Raw genomic sequence first — 20,042 nt, forward strand, 5'->3', positions numbered from 1 at the left:
TTGACAATACATGAATCCTACTAAGGATATTATTCACATCTTTCATACTATTGCTTACTTTTTTCTTCTAGCCAATCTATCAGATTCTGAAAGAGGTCAGTTACACCTGCAAGTACTGTTGCTGATTTAACGACTATTTTCTGTAGTTCTGTTGGCTATTGCTTATAAATTTTCAGGCTATACTGTTAGGAAGGTATATGTTCATGATAACTATACCTTCTTGATATTGTTTCTTTCTTGTACATTCTATTTCTTCTCCTGTGATTTAAATTCTCTTTTGTCTGATATTAAAATTTTTAGCCTGGTTTTCTTGAGGTTCATGTTAGCCTATAATATTTTCCAATAAATTATTTTGAATCTTTCATATTAGGATTTATTTCTGTGGTTTAATTTGGTATTTTTTTTTACTGTTTATCCTTTTGTCTTTTCTCCCTATTTTCCACTGGATAAATCAAATTTTATTTTGTCACTCCAAAGATGACACATTCCATCTCAATTTTCTGGTTGAATATCCCTAGCTTATTTATACCCCAATTTCTCTGCAGTTTCCTTCCTTCAACATCAAAAGCTTATCAATAGCTGTATCTTCCCTTTGAATGTGATGAGAATTCCAGCACTCCCTTACTTCCTCGTCTCTGTGCCTGTTTTTGTCCTATGTAGGATTTTAGAATTTTGATGTGGTCTTTGATATCCTTAACCAACATGCTATCAGACTTCTAAATCTTTCCTTAATTTTGGGAAGTTCCCTGTCATTACTTCCTCCTATTTCCTCCTCTATATTTTCTCTCCCTCTCTCTCTCCCTCTTTCTTCCTATTGGGACTCCTGTTGGCCATATTTTGAAAATTTTGCTTCAATGCCCTTTTCTTTGATTTCTTTCATTTTATACCCTCTAAAACCTTATGTCTTATGATTGCATCTATTCTGCCCTTCAACCAATCCAATCAGTTTTTATTTATTTTTTAAAAACGATTTTTAATGTTTATTTATTTTTGAGAGAGACAGAGACTAAGTGGGGGAGGGGAAGAGAGAGGGAGACACAGAATCTGAAGTAGGCTCCAGACTCTGAGCTGTCAGCACAGAGCCTGATGTGGGGCTTGAACCCACAAACAGTAAGATCATGACCTGAGCTGTCAATGTTCAACCGACTGAGCCACTCAAGCGTCTCCAATCAGTTTTTAAATTCAACGATTATATTTCTTATACCTAGTAATTCTGGTTTTTTAAAATGTTTGCTCCCACTTTATGATACATGATCCACCCTTTCTCTTCTCTCCAAAGACATTTATTGTGCTTATTTCAAATACTTGTTCCATCGGTTTCATTTATTTGGCTCTTTCTGGTGTAGGTCGTTCCAATTGTTCATTTTACTGATGCTTTTCAGATGTCTTATTTTTCTCTTCTGTGAGTTCTCCCTTATTCTCTTTTGCTAGTTCTGTCAGTCGGAGAGGTGGGGGGCAAAGGTCTAGATCCTGGCCTCTGCTCTTCTGGGGAAGTGTTTTGGCTTGGTTTTGATTTGAGAGGGGGGTTCTGTGGGTTTGTTTTGGTTTGTTTTGGTTTGGTTTTTTGGTTTTTTTTCGAGAAGGGAACAACAGGGAGCAAGAACTTCTAGAGATGATTTTTGTGGGTTAACACATTCTTGGTTTTTTGTTTCCACAAATTTAGTCTCGCACCCTACATAGTGGAGGAAAGAAGGGAGATGAGGAAATGCTTCTGGGGCCAGCCAGCTCACCTGTACTTGACGACATTGGCTGGGTTTTACTGGCCTGATTTAGCTGCATTGCCCCAAGATGGCTGTGGGCTTCTAGAGCTGGCTTTCTGACCCATAATAGCCCAAGTGCAGAAAAGATCCATTTAGGGGGCCGAAAAGGAACAACTAGAAACCTCTCCCCCATCTAGTTTTTGCCCTTTGGGGTCCATGGCCTTCTTCTCTCAAACTACCATTCCCCTCCCCTTACACTAGACCCTCTGTTAGGATTTCTTACCATTTTTGAGATTCTTGGGTGGATGGGAGACTGAAGTTCTAAAACATAACCACTTCTATTTCCTGAGTCATCTGTGTTCAGTCCAGGGACTGGAGACAATGGCCCATCACGACCAGGGCTGTGAATAAATGGTCTGTTTCTCAATGATAGGAAAATAAGGCCTACAGCTCTGTCTCCATCAGAGACAAAAGTTTGCGGCAAAATGCTTATAAATGGCCTCAACACATATAGGGTTAATAAATAAAACAAAATATAACTTTAAGATCTTTTATAGAACCTTCAGGATTTTTTTTCCCCTAGGTTTCTACTCAATATTAATGTTTACCTCAGGGAGAAAAAGGACCTTATGCAAAAATCTTTTATTCTCCCTTCCCCCATTTATATTAAATAACACAAAATTATTTTAATAATGTGATATGGAATCTAGAGACAAAACACTTTGGTCTACAAAAGAGAACCAATTTATTTCATAAATCACATTCTTCTGCTCCTTCCAGCAATTTCCCTCTTCCCTGGGAGGGGGATGTTATTGTGTTCTTTCTGTGGCTCTTTGTGTAATTTTAATTTATCATTAAGTAACACTTTGCTTTTTAACATAAAGAATTCAGTGTGCTTGATGGAGCAGCACTCCATGGAAAGTTAGTTCACAGCAACAACTGTTTGGAGCAGAGGAGTTTATTAATTTATCAGAACCTTATGTTCAATTTCAGATTTCTCAGCATAGGCACTAACAATCAGCTGCACCTGTTGCCAATTAAAGTATTAATGGCACATCAATCAAAGAAAAATCACTGCGAATGGAGATTACACAAGCTCTTTACTCATGTCATTTTTTGGAAGTCATCCTTTATTTCAAAAATAAGTGAGATCCACAAGCCATACCTTTCAGTCTGCATTCTCTAGTTTTCCTCAGTGATGGTTTAGTGGCTGAATGGCTTTGACTGCACATTTTCCACTGGAGGGAACCGCTGTCGCTGTCTCGTATTTAAAAAGTAATAACGTCGCTGTGCATGTGGAGAGTGGCAGGACCCTGCGAACATTTTTAGGAAGCTCGATGTAACTTAATTATTAGGTTTACAAAAAGCAGGGCATAGTAGCGCTGTCAAGATGGATGCAATCTTCATCGCCTGAACAGCTTTCTACATTTACTTAGAAGAAGGAATGCATGGTGCTAACAGGGGACAGTCCAGTGGAGAAGACTCGGCTTTTTAATGCCTTATTTTGAGTAAGTCAGTAGTTTCCGGGGGATGCAGGGGAATAAGGACGGTGACGTAGGGGGAGATGAAGTTGAAAGAACATAGGCTATGGAAGCACACAAATAATTCTGTGTTCTAATCTCAGTGGCTGCACTTCTGACGGCAGCCTTGCTCCCATTAGTCAGTCATAGAGGATAATAGTTTTTGTACCTATAAGGAGGGGATAAGATGACACCTTTCTGGGGCCTCGGGAAGATTAGATGGGAGTGTATGGAAGAGTCTAGCTCAGTATATGACACAGGTAGGCTCTTCCCCATTCTTTTCCACTGCAGGATTGGGGATCATGGTGTGGACAGCATCACTACCTCCCTAGGCTACTGCAAGCCGTAGAAGTCACTGTCCGGTGATTGGCCTGAACCTGGGGGCAGAACATCTTCCCTAAACTCTTCCGCCAGCTCTGCAAAATGGGCAGAAACACGAACCTCGCGGTATAGTCCAAAAGAGTTAGTGTGATGCAGCTGCAAACACCTCACAGTGCTCCATAACACGTGGCTATTTGTTGTCGTTATTCCTCAGATGGGACCAGAGCAGACAGGTCTACCAGATCCTAGGGTTTCTGGCAGATGTGACAGGCTTGGCAGGAAACACATCAAGTGAAGGAGAAACGAGTAACAGCATGCAGAAGATTCTAAGGCAGGGGCTGTTTTCTCTCTAACTTAACAAATAAAATAAAATAAAATAAAATAAAATAAAATAAAATAAAACAAAACATTATAGTGACATTTGCCCTTTGAGGCAGGGACAGACGATGCTAGGATGAAAGCCACCTGATCTCATTATTGAAACTTTTAGGTGCATCTGCCTTACATCCACTTATGTCCCAATTGGAATACAAGCTTCAAGGCAGGTGCTATGTTTTCTTCTTTGTTGCTTTCTCCCTTGTGTTCAGTACAAAGCCTTACACATAGTAGGTGTCCAATTAATATGTGTTGATCAATGACAGCATTCATTGTTCAGTAACCCCAGTGTATCTAGTTATCTCAAAAGTTTCCACGTAATGCTTGCAATGTACTTCAAAAAAAACCCCATTGTAATATAATGAATACACCAATATCATCCCAGAAATTTTCGATGGCAAGGGTTGGGAAAGAGAGTACAGGAAATATAAAGGATCTTCATGCTGAAATCGTTTGAAATTACCGCTTTAAAGCATGGCTACCATTTTACATCGTGTCGTAGTGTGTTTCGGTATACATATTTTTTCCCCAGCCACATTTTTCCCTTTGCAGGCCTACGTTTTGCCCATTCATCATGGTGTAGTTAACTGTGAATAATAACACTCTCAAGATCCCTTTCCACCCCTCCACCGCCAAGCGGTATGACCGATGGTAGCACCTCACCCTCAGGGAACAGAGACTGGTCTGTGGAGTGGCCACATGACCGGAACAAGGCCAGGCAAATGGTTTGGGACGCCATGCTTAAAAAGTCATTTTTTCCTGTAGGGTCTTTAGGCCAATTGCTTCTGGAAGTTATTCTCCACCAAACAGATCCTTTCTGTACCAGTAGCACAAGAGGCACCTTGGGCCAAGAGAAGATGTTAAATGAGAGAAGCACAAGGAGAATGGAGGAGTCTTGTAGGCTTAGAATCCTTGGGTTCAGCTGCTGGGGCTTTTGCTGATGACCTTCCTTCACTTCTGGAAGCTATGTAGCATCTTTTCCAGCTGTACAAGTGAATGCACTTTTGTTTTGTTTTGTTTTGTTTTGCTTGTTTGTTTTTTGTAGCTAATCTGAGTTGGGTGTCTTGTTGCTTGCAGCTAAAAAAGCCTAACAAATTCAGGCTGTGGTTCTAAAACATTCTCTTCTGAGCTCCTACATCTCAACCCAACGTCCAGAACAGTTGCATCTTTAATTATGGGTATCCCTGTGTTACATAAACACACCCGTCGACATTCCACTTCTAGCCCACTAGGTGTATCCATCAGCATTTCCCACCCTGAGCACTTTTGATATTTGGGGCCAAACAACTCTTTGTGCAGCACAGAATATTTAACACTCTCCCTGGCCCCTACTCACTGAGGGCTGCTAACACGACTTCCTCAGTCATAACAATGTGCCCAAAATGGCCCCAGACTTTGCCCAATGTCACCAGGGACGGCAGTGGGTGGGAGGGGAGGGCAAAAATTGCCCCTGTGAGGAAGCGCTTCTATATACAGAACGTAAGCTCTATGAAAGCAAACTTTCTTTTTCTTTTCTTTTTTTCAGATATGTCTCCCCAGGATCTAAAATAACACTTGCCTTATAGTAGGTGCTCATGATTTTACTTATTCAACGAGAAAACAAATGGGCTCTGAGTAAATGGAGGGCGCTATTGCAGATGCTGCTAGTATCAAAAACAAGGAAAAGGGTTGCGCCTGAGCGGCTCAGTGGGTTAAGCATTCCGACTTCGGCTGGGGTCACGATCTCACGGTTCAGGGTTCAAGCCCCATATCAGGCTCTGTGCTGAGAGCCTGGAGCCTGCTTTGGCTTCTGCGTTTCCCTCTCTCTGCCCCTCCCCTGCTCACACTCTATCTCTCTCTCTCAAAAGTAAATAAACATCAAAAAAAAAAAAAAAAACAAGGAAAAGAAGGAGTGTCTGGGTCACTCAGTTGGTTAAGCAATCCACTCTTCATTTCGGCTCAGGTCACCATCTCATGGTTGAGATCAAGCCCCTCATCCAGCTCTGAGCTGGGTGTGAAGCTTGCTGAGATTCTCTCTCTCCTTCTCCCTCTGCCCCTGCCCCCTTTGAGTGTGCACTCTTTCTCTCTCTCTAAAAAAGAAAAAAAAGGAAAAGAAGACCAAGGAAGGTGAATGTGTCATCACCTAATGTTATGGCCCGTGGTTCAAAACAAAACAAAACAAAACAAAACAAAACAAAACAACAGCATGCCTAATTTGGCAAACTAAGAAACTCAAGCAAGTACAGTACAGTTTCTGTTAACAAGGCAAGTAGAGAGTTGGGTCGGGGAGGAGAGAAAATCATTTCAGGAATTGTCTTTAAAGCACTGTGGCTTTCTACATTCTCTCTCTCTCTCTCTCTCTCTCTCTCTCTTTTTCCCCCTATTGAAACAGAACAACAGTATGCCCAACAGCAAAGACTGATTTGGGACCTGGGTAGTTAAAACAGAACCTGGGAAAATGTCTCAGGAGGAAAAGAATGTCTATGGTAATTTTTTGCCTTTATTCACTAAAAATGACACATGCTTTTTGAAGTGTAGCCCGATTTCCACACCTTCACTGGGTAGCTTTCCCATCAGCATTAAAATGATCAGCACATAGAAGAGCCACCCCTAAGATTTTATCTTCTTCCTTTTATTGTAACTCAATAAAAAAAATATGTGAGTTAGGGAATTTAGTTTTACAATAAGTTTTCCCGTATTGAGGGGCACCTGATATATGAAAATATACATATATATCCTCTGCAATTCCAGTGTAACTTTCATGAAACCATTGAGACGTATGCAATCCAGTCACATGATGTTAGACACAAATCACATCTACTACAACCAAACAGAGCAGCCATTACCCAGGCTGTAAATTGCCAGGACAACCTCTTTTCATAAGAAGAGAAATAACACAGAGCTATTTCCAACCCATAGGGACAGCCTCTCCCTCTTTCCCCACTTGTAGTGCCCATGCACCCTAAGATTGTCACTGACTGAAATCCCTGTCAATCCTTAAATTCTCTCGAATCATGACTTTCTTTTCAGTTTTATCACCAGTGCCAAACAATTAGTTTACTTTTCAGCAATGCTTCACACCAAGCAGTTTTGTTTATTTGTTCGTTGCAGGGAGTGCAGAGCAATAAAGCCTCAAGGAGAGGAGACCCTGGGTGGTCAGCCAGGCACTCCACCAGCTAAATGTTTCAGTTTCTACTTCAGCCACAAGAACAGGCCTGCCTGAGAATTTCATGCCTGGATAATATTTAAATCGCTTTGTTGTTGGGAAGCAAGATAATGTGGTCAAAGATACTCTGGAGTAGACCAGCTAGGGTTTGCAAATTTACTAGCTGGGGGCCCTTGGGCAAGTGACAGAACAGCTCTGCGCCTGTTTACATAACAATGCTCCAAAGGAGTGCCATTATGATGAACTTCATTCAGGGTCACTCACAAATAATGAAAACCCTGAATGTTTAAGCCATGAATGCAAAGATACATAATGCAATTTTAAGGTTCAAAGGCAATAATGAAATACAATTACATATTCCAGGTTTCAAATGTTTTGATACTTCTGGACTGATCTGGGGAAAATAATTTTCTGATAGGCTGCAGATAGGGCGAGTAAACACCTAGGATTCCTGGTTCAAATCTCACCTGGGAGGTGAGTAGACTCAGAATTCTAATCTCCAAGGAAGCCATGAGGTGGTTGGTACATGAGTATCTTCCACTTGTACTTGATTCTATCCAGACTAGCCCAGAACCCACCTGTCTGTTCTTTCTTACTTTGCCTTTGAGGATAACAAAATGTCTCCATCTAAATGAAGTCAACTAGTATCCTACTGAGAGCTGTAAAGCAGTGGCCAGCAAATCACCAATTAATTAATAAATAACCAATGACCGATTAATTAGCAATCAATGATGAAATAATTAATAATAAATCAATGTCTAACTACATAAGCAACATTTATTTTGCTAATAATAAATAGGCAAGCCATTGAAAATTCTGAAATCAAGAAATCATCCTTACTAGGATGATCTGATGTGTCAACTTCTATTGGAAAGTCCTACTAAAGTCCTATTTAAAAAAAATTTTTTTTTCCAACATTTATTTATTTTTGGGACAGAGAGAGACAGAGCATGAACGGGGGAGGGGCAGAGAGAGAGGGAGACACAGAATGGGAAACAGGCTCCAGGCTCTGAGCCATCAGCCCAGAGCCTGACGCGGGGCTCGAACTCACGGACCGCGAGATCGTGACCTGGCTGAAGTCGGACGCTTAACCGACTGCGCCACCCAGGCGCCCCATTATTTACTTTTTTGAATCTCCACTAGTTTCTAAATTTCAAGTGGGCAGGGCCACAGATTTCCTGTTTACCACCAGAGCCCTAACATTTGGTGAAAAAGTAGATACATAGGAAGCATTTTGTTGAGTTAGGGGAGTTTGGTTTTCAGTGGTTTAGTTGCTCTTTGCACTGGTGTTTACACCAGTGACTCCCAGTGCAGCTCTGATAGGACTTGCCATGATGACGGAAAGATTCTGTGTCTGTCCTTAGCTAATATAGTAGCCTGTAGCCATGTGTGGCCACTGAACACTGGAAATGTGGCTGGTATCACTAAGGAACTAAATCTTTACTTATTTCTAATTATAATTAATTTAAATTTAGATAGCTCACGTGGATAGCCAGATTGGACAGCACAGTTCTAGAAGAACTTTATTAAATTCATAGGCAAACTTTTTCAGGAAATGGGTCAAGAACTGTCTTTTCCAATAGTAGCCACTAGCCATAAGGGGCTATTTAAGATTTTTTTTTAATGTTTATTTTTGTGTGTGTGAGAGAGAGAGAGACACACAGAGAGCGAGAGGGGGAGGGGCAGAGAGACAGGGAGACAGAATCTGAAGCAGGCTCCAGGCTCTGAGCTGTTAGCACAGAGCCCGATGCAGGGCTCAAATTCACAAACCATGAGATCATGACCTGAGCAGAAGTCAGACGCTGAACTGACCCAGTCACCCAGGCACCCCAGGGCTATTTACATTTAAATTTGAATTAACTGAAATAAACTAAAAGTTAAGTATTTTGTTCCTCAATCATGCTTGCCACATTTCAAGTACTCAAAAGCCAAATACCACACTAGTGGCTACGATACTGGGCGTCCCAGAAGGCTCTAATGGACAGCATATGTTTGGAGAAGGGCTCACCTGACAGAAACAAAGATGCACGTTCTCCCCAGTGGGGTGGTTTGTTAACCATCACACTCCCATTTGGTCCAGACTGTTATGAAGACTCAGAGAACTGGGGTCGTAGTACCACTAGATGCCTAATAAGACCCAACACTTGCTCATCTTACGTGAATAGGATAATGACCTCTACAGCCCAGGGTAACCATAAATCAGAAACGCTGATGAGAGCAAAGCAGCTGACACCCACTAGGGAAGACCAAGTTGACTGAGGCAAGCGTTCTCTTGTGAGAGAGTGTCAGGGCCAATGTCAATGCCCCCAACCCAGGCTCTTTCTATTTCCAGACAAGTCAGCTGGCAAAGTTTCAGTGACCTCTTGGCCCTAGCTGCTACTTGATTCCCAAAAGGTAACCTCTTCCCAGGGCATCTCTCTTTTCTCTTTCTTTGCATCACTCTGAGATTGGCCACTTCTCCTCCCCCATGATGCACTTATTGGCAGCTACTCCAGTCTTTCTTGCCTCCAGAATGGATAACCACAAAGCGTCCCTGGAAGGCCACCCAGAAGCTTCAGCTGGCTCCGTGTGGCACTATCCATCTGCCTAAGGCACTGGGCATGCTGCGCCAGAAACACCTGTGCTCTGGTTTGCCCTGGCTCCTTCACAGGACCGGTCAAAGCGCAGTCCTGAGTGCCCACATTTGAAATAGCTACCTTGGAGGTTGTCTCCTCCCCCTCAACACCATCACAGCAGGGGGATGCTGCTCTGGGAAGGGGGCTAGATTCAGAGCATTTCCTGAGGAACTTGCTTTCCCTCCTGGTTTGATGAAGCCGCCTTTTCTGTGTTCAGGGACGCAGTGGAAAAGCCATCTGTTTAGTTAGGATTCTGCCATGAAAGGTGGTCTTGGGGAATAGATATTTCATGGTGTTTTTCCGCTCTCCTCATATTCATTTAGAACTTGAACAACACGCTAATGAAAGCAAACGATTAACTACAAGCCTTCAGTTGTTCCTAGGAAGCCTTTTATTTTTTTTATAAGTCGATTTTCTCATCAACTTTGTGACTCTTCCCCCAGAATTAGTCAATGGTTCCTTCACACAGCACGTCCCCACCTCATAAGCCTAATTTCTCAATCTTTGGCCACAAGAAGGCCTTCGCTTGGGTCGTTCTACTTCGCCAGTTTACTTCCTCTCGCGCCCACGCCAGCCCAGTGCTGTAAAACCACAGCTATTAAAAAGTTCTTTTCAAAAACACTTAAATATTATCCCCTCCCTAAAAATGTCTTGTCAGATTTCTTCCTCTTGTTTGCTTCAGAAAGTGGCGCTTTGATTGTCCATTAGAGACTTGTTTACATTTCTCCAAAAGCTCCATTTAGTTTCCTTGACAAGGTGGAATAAGTGACTGGCTGTGATGGATAGAGGCACCTGTCCTAATGGCTGCTCACACTGTGCCCACCAGTGCAGGTTACATTGATAAATTGACAACAGTTGGGACATGCTCTGCTAGCAGCAAGAATGAGGCTACGAGGACAAACACAGGCGGTTAGACAGTCTGCTTTCATATTCCTGGGAAAGGTGTGCAGCCTCCTAATCTAACACCCCAACAGCTGCGGTGCGGAATTAGTGCACACGCGGAATTTCTTTGTTACCTTGACACCACCTCTGCGGGTTAGTCTCGAATTCTATTGACTGTAATCGACCCCTCTGTCTTCCAGTGGACCAGCCTGCCATCCTCGAGTGGGGTGCCCTAACGACAACTGCATTAGAAGCCTGAAATTGTACGTTATTGTACATTTATTTGGGTTCTTGAATCCCTTGGCTGAGGTTTTTCTTTTCCCTCCGGTAAGAAAAACCTCGGGCAGGACAACAAAATGCTGCCTATTAGCTATGGGTTGATTATCAGGAAAATGTGGGAAGTGGCCTTATCAAGGCTAAGGTGTTAATTATCCGGAATAAGTTGCTCAGGAGGTTCCAAATTTGAGTAATGAAGAGGTGACTGTCTATCACGACACCCCGCTCAGCCGGGGGTCTTAGAAGGTGTTTGGTTCCCTCTCAGGCCTCCCCTTTCATTTTCTTTTTTCCTCTCCGCTGGTTTCTTGTTACCTTTAACAAGCCGAGAAAGGCAGCGGCAGCAGCGGAGATCCACAGTGGCATCTCCGCTGTTGACAGAGGCCCAGGCAGGAGCGCGGCTGATCCCCGAACCCTCGGCCTCCCTCCCCTGGCAGATAAGTTGGGAGCTTCGGACAAAGTGGTGGGTGGGTCTGCGGACGCCTCCGGGCCAGGAGCTGGAGCGGCCGCAGCAGCAGCAATCTCGACAAGGCCCCTCGCTTCATCCATTACATGCTTATCTTAACTGGAGACTAATCTAAAGGAACAAATGACCACCGAGAAAATGCTCCAACTTAATACAAAGTCATAAAAAAGAGAGAGAAAGGGAGAGAGAGAGAGAGAGAGAGAGAGAGAGAATGCAGGAGCAAAAGAAGCATGGACATAATAATGCTTTCCTGAGCTTCGCTTTTAAATGGCCTAGTTACCGATTTTATGATAAGACACAGTTTGCCTTTATGATTTGCATGGGTAATGAAGCAATTAGCAGCCATCATATATAAAACATGCTAGTTCTTCATTAGATACCAAACAAAATGGCATCACACAAGATGCATAGTGTGGCAAGGCTCAAGTGACTTGCTCGTTCTATTTACTTTGTATGGAGTTTTGTTGGAAGCCTGGTTGCCGCGCGCATCGCATTAGAAGGCTAGACTGTGGTTAGTTTGATGTGAAATTCTGACTGGCTGGCAGTCGCCTCCACTCCCCACCCCCTAACTGCTACTAAATTTCATTTCGAGTTATAATTATTGACATTGGAAACAGCTACTCGGATCACAACAACAAAGCAACAATTATACAGGATCTGGTGTTTCTCATGCAAATTACAGCAATAAAATACAGGAAAATCCGGCCCACTTACAGACCAGTCTTTGTCTTTGGAGAACACAGTCTGAACTATTTGGTTAACTAAATTAAAATGTAAATCTTGGCTGGCTTTTCTTCTTAGATAGCGATATGAAACAGTTTCTAAAAGACCGAAAAAGCTTAAGGGACCACATTTCAAACAACTTGTCATGAATATATTTTTTTAATGAATTAGGGCTGAAAAGCTTAACTGTCTATAACAATCAAGGATTCTAAAATGCTGTTCAAAGAGGAACAGCATAAGGGGAGAGAGAGTCCTGTATATGTTTGTTTATAAAGGAGCTGGGGAGCTTGGAAAGATGCACAGTAAGAGTGTCCCTTGCGCTTTCACCAGTAAAGTCATATCTCTCTTATTCCCGGTTGGTGTAACATGTATAATGAAACATATAACCCAGAGAAGGAGATTAGTGAGTATTAAAACTGAGTTCTTTTACTTTATTAGAGTTGCTTTACTTCCTGGCTTTGTCTCTTCTGCCATGCAAAACCCAAGCCTGAGAAAGCGTCACAGCCAGGGAGGGTGAAATTAAAAAGTCAACCACAGTGGCATTAGCATTAAGGAGCAGTGAATGCAGCCACTCCAGCCACATAAAGTTCTGCAGAGAACCGGAAACAGTGATTTGAATCTATGGGGAAATGGTATGGCTTCCGATCCATTGCCATTACTGCTTTTAAAAAACAAAACTAAACTACACTAAACAAAGCGCCCCTCAGCCAGCATAAGAAAAGGGCTGGATCCACAAGGCGGCAATCAGAACTACAGAAGACAACATCAAAGAAAAGGAGAAGAAAAGCGACTGCCTGTGCCCCTGGCCAAGAATCAGCTAGCGCCGCCGCATCTGCTTTGAAAGCCATACCTCTGAGTTTGACCACAAGTAAAGTGACCCATGTGAGGCCACGACAAGGGAGGATACTGACATTTAATTTATGTATTTAATTTTTTTATACAGGGAAAAGAAGTTGTGTGATCACATCTCATTTATAACAAATCTGATCTTTAAAAGGCAATAATTTTACAAATGCACTTTTGCATCACAAATACTGTTATCATGAGCATGGGGCAAACGCCGTGCGGGCAGTCACTCTGACTTATAGCAGCTCGGTACAGCTGCTGCAAGATAACCAAGAATAATGGTTTTTGATAATCAGGCCACACTATTAATATAACATGAACCACAAGTGCTTTTGTACTGCAGCCCTGGTTAAACTAGCAAATCTCATTGGAATATAAAGAAGGGGTGGGGAGTCATGTTCTGTTTTCTGCTGCTTCTGCACTGAAAAATATGCCTCGTGGTGCTGTCTTAGGTGTTTCATGTTTTAGGGAACACGTAGCAGCGCCTGAAGAATGTTTCCCTTTAGAACCTCTGGTCCTTTCTGCTCACAGCTCAACAGCTACCTGCTAGGTCAGAATTTAGGTCCATGAATTGTAACAGATGGATTTCAAATGGCAGTTCTGTTGGCTGGGGTAGAGCTGGTGAAGCATGCTGAGGCCCATAGCAAGCTGGGTTTAGGCTGGTCTCTCACTGGTCTGTGACTGTTGAAATACTGCCGGGTGTAAAGGGGCTCATTTTGGCCAATGTGAGCAAAGGGGAATGCTGTCCCTTCATCGTAAATGTTAATGTGAAGGAAAATATGAGGGAAGCACTTCTGGTGGTAAGAGTCAGGCAACATAATCATAACAAGTAAAACCAGGCTTACGCATGTCACTCCAATGTTTATTCATATGGTGACATTTACTGTAACTTTCCTCTAAAAGGCAATGGTTTCCTCGGATTTTAACAACCCAGAAACCATTATGAAGTTATCTTTGGACGCATGATGTGTATCTCTGTCATATATTTCTCCATTTCCCAGGACATGTGCACTAGGGTGAATTATGTTTTCAAAATCAATGCTTGGACTATTTCTGTAAATTTGAGAAGGCATGTATTCGGCGAAGAAATGCATATTTCCTGAACTTCACAATGAGGAGGGAAGGTTGGAAAAGGCTGATTAAAAAAGCTGAGGCTCAGGGAGACTGAGTGCCATGTTCAATCACTTAAGAACCTCCTCCAGTGCCATGTTTCCCACAAAACTTCCCATAACAAATGCAAATCAGGAGTGGATCTCTCTGGACCTTTCCAGCTTTCATGGCAGAGATGAAAGTGAATGTCTACAGTGTTTTGATTATGACACTTGTTCTGGTGGCAATTGCCATATACTGCCTTGGATCGTTAGGCCTTCTTTCCTTCCTTCCTTCCTTCCTTCCTTCCTTCCTTCCTTCCTTCCTTCCTTCCTTCATCAAATATTTATTGAGCACTTACTATGTATCAGCCAACAGACCAGGAATGGAGAAGTAAGATGAAATAAATGTGCTTCATGGAGATCAAAATCTGGTAAGAAAGAATAGACATATACATAATTGATTACAAAATTGGTAGAATGTGGTAAGGAGAAAGTCCATTTAGGCTGAAGTTGGGAAGATTACACTTGAACAAGAGAGAATTAATGAAGATTTTGATGCATTTAATCTGAGCCTTGAAAAATTTCTAGGCTTTGCATACATGTTTTATCTTCCCTGCTGTGTTGTAAATTAGTTGAGATTAATCACTATGTCTAATTTATATCTTTACATATTACTATGTTGAGCAAGATGTTTGTTCTCTAGATACATTACGCTAATCAATACTGTCTATAGAGCACTTCCTATGTTTTAGGCATTGTTATAAACATATATTATCTTATTTAATCCTTGTAGCACCTACTGAAGTAGGAGGCAAATTATCCCCATTTTACAGAGGAAACTGAGGCACTGAAAGGTTAACTAAATTGCTCAAGGTCACAGCTATTAAGTGAAGAAGGTGGATTGGAGCCAGGGCAGTCTGGTCTGACTGCAGAGACTACATTCCTCACCCATACACTCCGCCTGTGGTCAATAAACATTGTTTGAATGTTAAATAAGCTAGCAGGAATTTCTCAGCAGTTATAATGCGATTTCATTTACCACTGCAGAATTTCTTAAGAACACTTAGCTCAGGAAACAAAACAAAAAAATCATCAGGGTGCATAAAAATCAGTTTATGATTAAATTATTAATCTCTGCAAGAGAGTCAAGTGCTTACCCACAATATATTTGTTCTCCAGAAAGCCTTCAGGTTGTGAATTATCTAAGAGGGTCTCGACTTAATACTGATACTTTTTGCAAATAGTTTATACTGTTTGGTGAATACACAACATCATTGCTCTTGGCATCAAGTCCATTCTCATCACAGTATAATAGTACACATACACGCAGTAAACTTGGATTGTACGTTCCTGAGTCTCCAGCACCCTTGGTGTCCTCCATGAAGTGCAGAACAACACTTCCCTGTCAGAGGGGATCACTGACACCTAGTTCCAAAGTTGATCAATAGCTTGATCTTGTCTGCACAAACAGGACCTCTTAGTGGCAGAGATTGTAGGGGGTTGGTGGGCCGACTGGGTAAAGAATAAGCAATGGTACCATACGTGCAAGTGAGTGAGCCACATACAGACACCTGTTCAATTGGAAAAGTGGGAAAATTAAATGTGTCTGGGTGGGGCAAGTACCTGCATTTTACGAGGTTCTGTCTTGCTTCAATGCTTTCTCTACAATTCAGCTGAACTTGTTTCCAAAAACAAGTTAATAATAAGTTGTGAAAAAAGTGCATATAAAACTAACAGATACATTTATTCTTCTAAAAATTGGCAAATAGCAAAGAAAGCTGTAATATCCAGTTTGTTGAGGTGGCTGATAAATGGCTATTTTCGTACATCACTGCATGAAATACAAAAAAATTGCCTTCTTGGTAATTTGGACACTTTATCTAGAGCTATAAAATGTGTACAAAGGTACACATAATTTTATGGCTAGTAATTCATCATAAGAAAATAATTAGCTATGAACATAAAGATTTGTAGACACTGAGGCACATCTAAAATTATTTAAAATATTAAATATGTAGAATTGGCCTAAGTGTTCATCAATAGGGAAATGAATAAATACATTTGAACACATGTATAAAATAAAATACAACAAAAAGCAGAGTACAAAACTGTACATACAATGTCGTCTTCACTTAGGATAAAGAAAATGCACCAGAGTAAACAGATAATAATCTGTGTGGTGAAATTACTGATACTTTTGATTTTTCTTCATTACATATTTTATCTATTTTTCCAAATTTTATACCATGAGCATGTTTAATATGTTTATACCATGAACATGTTTCCATATGTGAGTAAAAAGGAAATCTACAATCCAATTTAGAAAGCTGTAGACATACTGAAGATCCATCCAGAAGGACCTTGGCTTGTCCCTTCTATTCCCAATGTCCCCTCTCAATTGCTGAAATCAGTGATGCCTTTTTCCTCACTTTTACACAGTAAATTCAAGGAAAGGTGAAACTTTCTGGTAGGATATGAGAGAGCAGCCATTAGAAGAACCTAGAAAAGGAACGACTGTTTGGAATATATCTCCAAGGGAAAAGTATAAGCAAGTTGATTTGGAGAATCTTTTGGAAAGCTGAAGCTTTTCTTCTGGCCTGAGTTATTTCTAATTACTGCATGAATAAGTCGGTTTTTGGACTGTGGATATAGGCATACAATACAGAGTGCTTTTTACTTTGTAGGTGATAGTGCCTAACTTTAACAAGTCAACACATTACAAATAGATTTTTTTGTATCAAGTTTTTAAGAGAAGAGGCAACCAGAGGGGGCAGTATTGAAAGCAGACATGAACATTCCTTGCTTTGGACTTCTCTAGAAAAGTATTAATTTCTACATGGCTACAGTGGAATAATGCTGGCAAATACTAATTACTATACCATTGGCTTGTGATGGCAACAATGCTGGTGCATTCCGTAAATGCTTCTCTTTCGCTGAAACATATGAATCAAATACTTTTGATTTTCCCAGATATTGCCAAGATGCAGCGTTATTCACTCTCAATTATATTCCTGTTCAGATGATTCTGTAAAATTTAATTCCCTTGTTTTCACACTTGACATTCATTCATTTATTCAGTATTTACTGAATTCCTATTATGTAACAAGAAAAAAGACCTTTAACTCACTCCTTAAATTTTATTTCCAACCTCTTAGGGATTGTTTCAACCTAATACTAATTATTTTTCTCTTATTCCTCCATCCAGTATCCAAAATGGTATGTGGCATGTTTATTTTTTAAATTAAAGTGAATTAAAATAAATTTTTTAAAATTTCATTATATCCCTTGAGATAATTGGAAACATAAAATAACATACCATAGAAGAAAACTTGCCTTTATATCTGTGTGTGTGTGTGTGTGTGTGTGTGTGTGTGTGTGAATATGTGTTTAGTATTGGAAATAAGCCTCACAGATAATCAGTTAGATAATAATAATAATCAGGAAAGCAACAAAATTTTTTAATTGCCACTAAAAATGTTAAATGTAACTGACATTATAGTTTTTATGTAATAAGTTGGAGGAAAATGGAAATATTTAGTTTGTTCAACGTTTAGATTTAAACAGTAATAACAAACAATTCCTGTTAACTGTACTTGTGGCTCTAATTGCATTCAAATAATTAAATAAAATTAAATCTATTATTTAATTTAATACATTTAAAATTATAATTTAATTAAATAAAAATAAATAATTTAAAATAATAAGGGACACTATGATATAATGGCATAGTCTATTAATTGTAGCCCTGGCAAAGAAAAATGCCCTGGTATCACAAAAAGCTAAAATTGGAATCAAATTTCTATAATCTCAACCTCTCATTTTAAGGATAAGGAAATATGGTTGTAGACAAGTTGAGAAACTTGCCCAATATTCTGTAGCCAATCAATGGTGAGCCCAGCATGCAATTCAAGTTGTCACACTTCTTTCTTGGTCACCTTGCCTCAGCCTGCATGAAGCAAATTGCTCTGCTAACTCTGATCTGTGTTGTAAATGGTCTGACCAACCTACCTTTAAGAAAGCTCAGTGTCAAAAAAAAAAAAAAAAAAGAAAGAAAGAAAGAAAGAAAGAAGAAAAAGAAAGGAAGAAATCATTGACTAGTGTAGGTAAATGAAAATTAATATTTACTGTAAAAAATAATAACACTAACGTCTTGTGTAGTATAAAATATAAAATATATACGTAGAATTAAAATGCATAGAAAATAATATAAGTGGTAGAATGGACAAAGGGAGTGAAAGTATAATATCAGCCTTATTTGAGAAGAGGTAAAAACATGGACCGTAATAAAACAAGGACGCATACTTTATTCTCTTGAGTAATCATTAAAAATAATGATAAAATATTAGCAAACTAATAAGAAAATGGGATGATAAAAAATAATTTAAAAGAAGGATAAAAAGGAGAGAAAACCACATGTAAAGCAGAAGGAACACATAGAAAACAAGCATAAGATTATAGCTATAAAACTATAGAAATCAGTAACTACATTTAACGTAAATGGCCCAAAAACTCCCATTCAAAAAGAGAGGTGGTCATATCTGAATCTAATGATATACATTATACTCAAGTACATGTGGAATATTTACCAAAATCGACCATATCCTGGATCATCAAGCAAGTTTCACATTTTGAAAGCCTGAGATCAGACAGAGTATGTTCTCTGACCTGAGCAGAATTAAGCTAGAAATCAATAAAAAGTGGTACTTTTAAAATATCCAAGTTTTGGAAATCAAGAAACGTATTTAAAAATCATCTTTGCAAAAATAAGAAATTACTAGGGAAATTAGAAAATATTTTGAACTAAATGATAATGAAAATATTACATCAAAACTTTTAGAAATTTGTGAAGGCTGTGATCAGAGGGAAATTGATAGCCTGAAATGAATATACTAGAAAAGAAGAAAAGTTGCAAATCAATAATGTGACAATTGATCTAAAGAAATGTGGGGTAAGAATCCAAAACAAATGAACATCAAATAAAGAAACTATTAAAGTCAAAAGCAGAAGAAAATGAAACAAAAAATAAAGTTACAAGGGGAAGAAATCAACAAAGCCAGAAGTTGATTATTTGAAAAGACTATTAATTGATAGGTTGTTCAAAAAGAAAAGATACAAATTATCAGTCTTAGAACTGAAAAATGGGATATTACTATAATCCTAGAGATGTTGAAAGGATACTAACAGCATAGTGTGGAAAACTTTAGGCCCCTAAACTTGAAAATTTAGATGAAATAGATACATTTCTAGAAAAATACAAGTTTTCAAAACTAATACAATATTAAGTAGAAAATCTGAATAGTTCTTATATCCGTTAAATAAACTGAATCCTTAATTAAAAGCTTGCCACACAAAAAAAATCTTTAAACCTAGATGACTTTACCAATGAATTCTTCCAAACATTTAAGGAAAATTATGCCAATCTTAGACAAATTCTCCCAGAGAACTGAACTGAAAACACTTTCCAATGCATTTTAAAAGGCAAAGATAACCTTGATATTAAAACCTGTAGGGGTGCCTGGGTGACTCAGTTGGATGAGCATTAGCCTCTTGCTTTTGGCTCAGGTCTCTATTTTGGATTGGGTCATGATCCAGGGGTCCTGAGATCCAAGCCCCAAGTCAGGCTCTACACTGAGTGTGGAGTCTGCTTAAGATTCTTGCTCTCTCTCTTTCTCTCTCTCTGCCCCTCCTCTGCTTGTACCTGCTCTCTCTCTCTCTCTCTCTCTCTCTCTCTCTCTCATAAATAAATAAATAAATAAATAAATAAATAAATAAATAAAACCTGTAAAGGACTTTATTTAAAAGAAAGGATAAGTACAAGCCAATTTCTCATATAAATATTGCTGCAAAATCCTTAAGTGATATATTAAAAAATAGAATCTGGTGATATTTTAAAATAAATACATCATAACCAAGTCAAGTTTATCCCAAGAATTCATAGTTGGCTCAATATTCAAAAAGTAATCATTAAATCACCCACATTAATAGAACAAAGAAACAATATGGTCACTTCAATGGATATACAAAAATTGGATAAAATTTAAAATCTATTCATGACTATAAAAAGTTTTGGGAAATTAAGAATAGA

Source organism: Herpailurus yagouaroundi, unplaced genomic scaffold, assembly GCF_014898765.1.
Source record: "Herpailurus yagouaroundi ecotype Mexico unplaced genomic scaffold, PumYag 77, whole genome shotgun sequence".
NCBI lineage: Eukaryota > Metazoa > Chordata > Mammalia > Carnivora > Felidae > Herpailurus > Herpailurus yagouaroundi.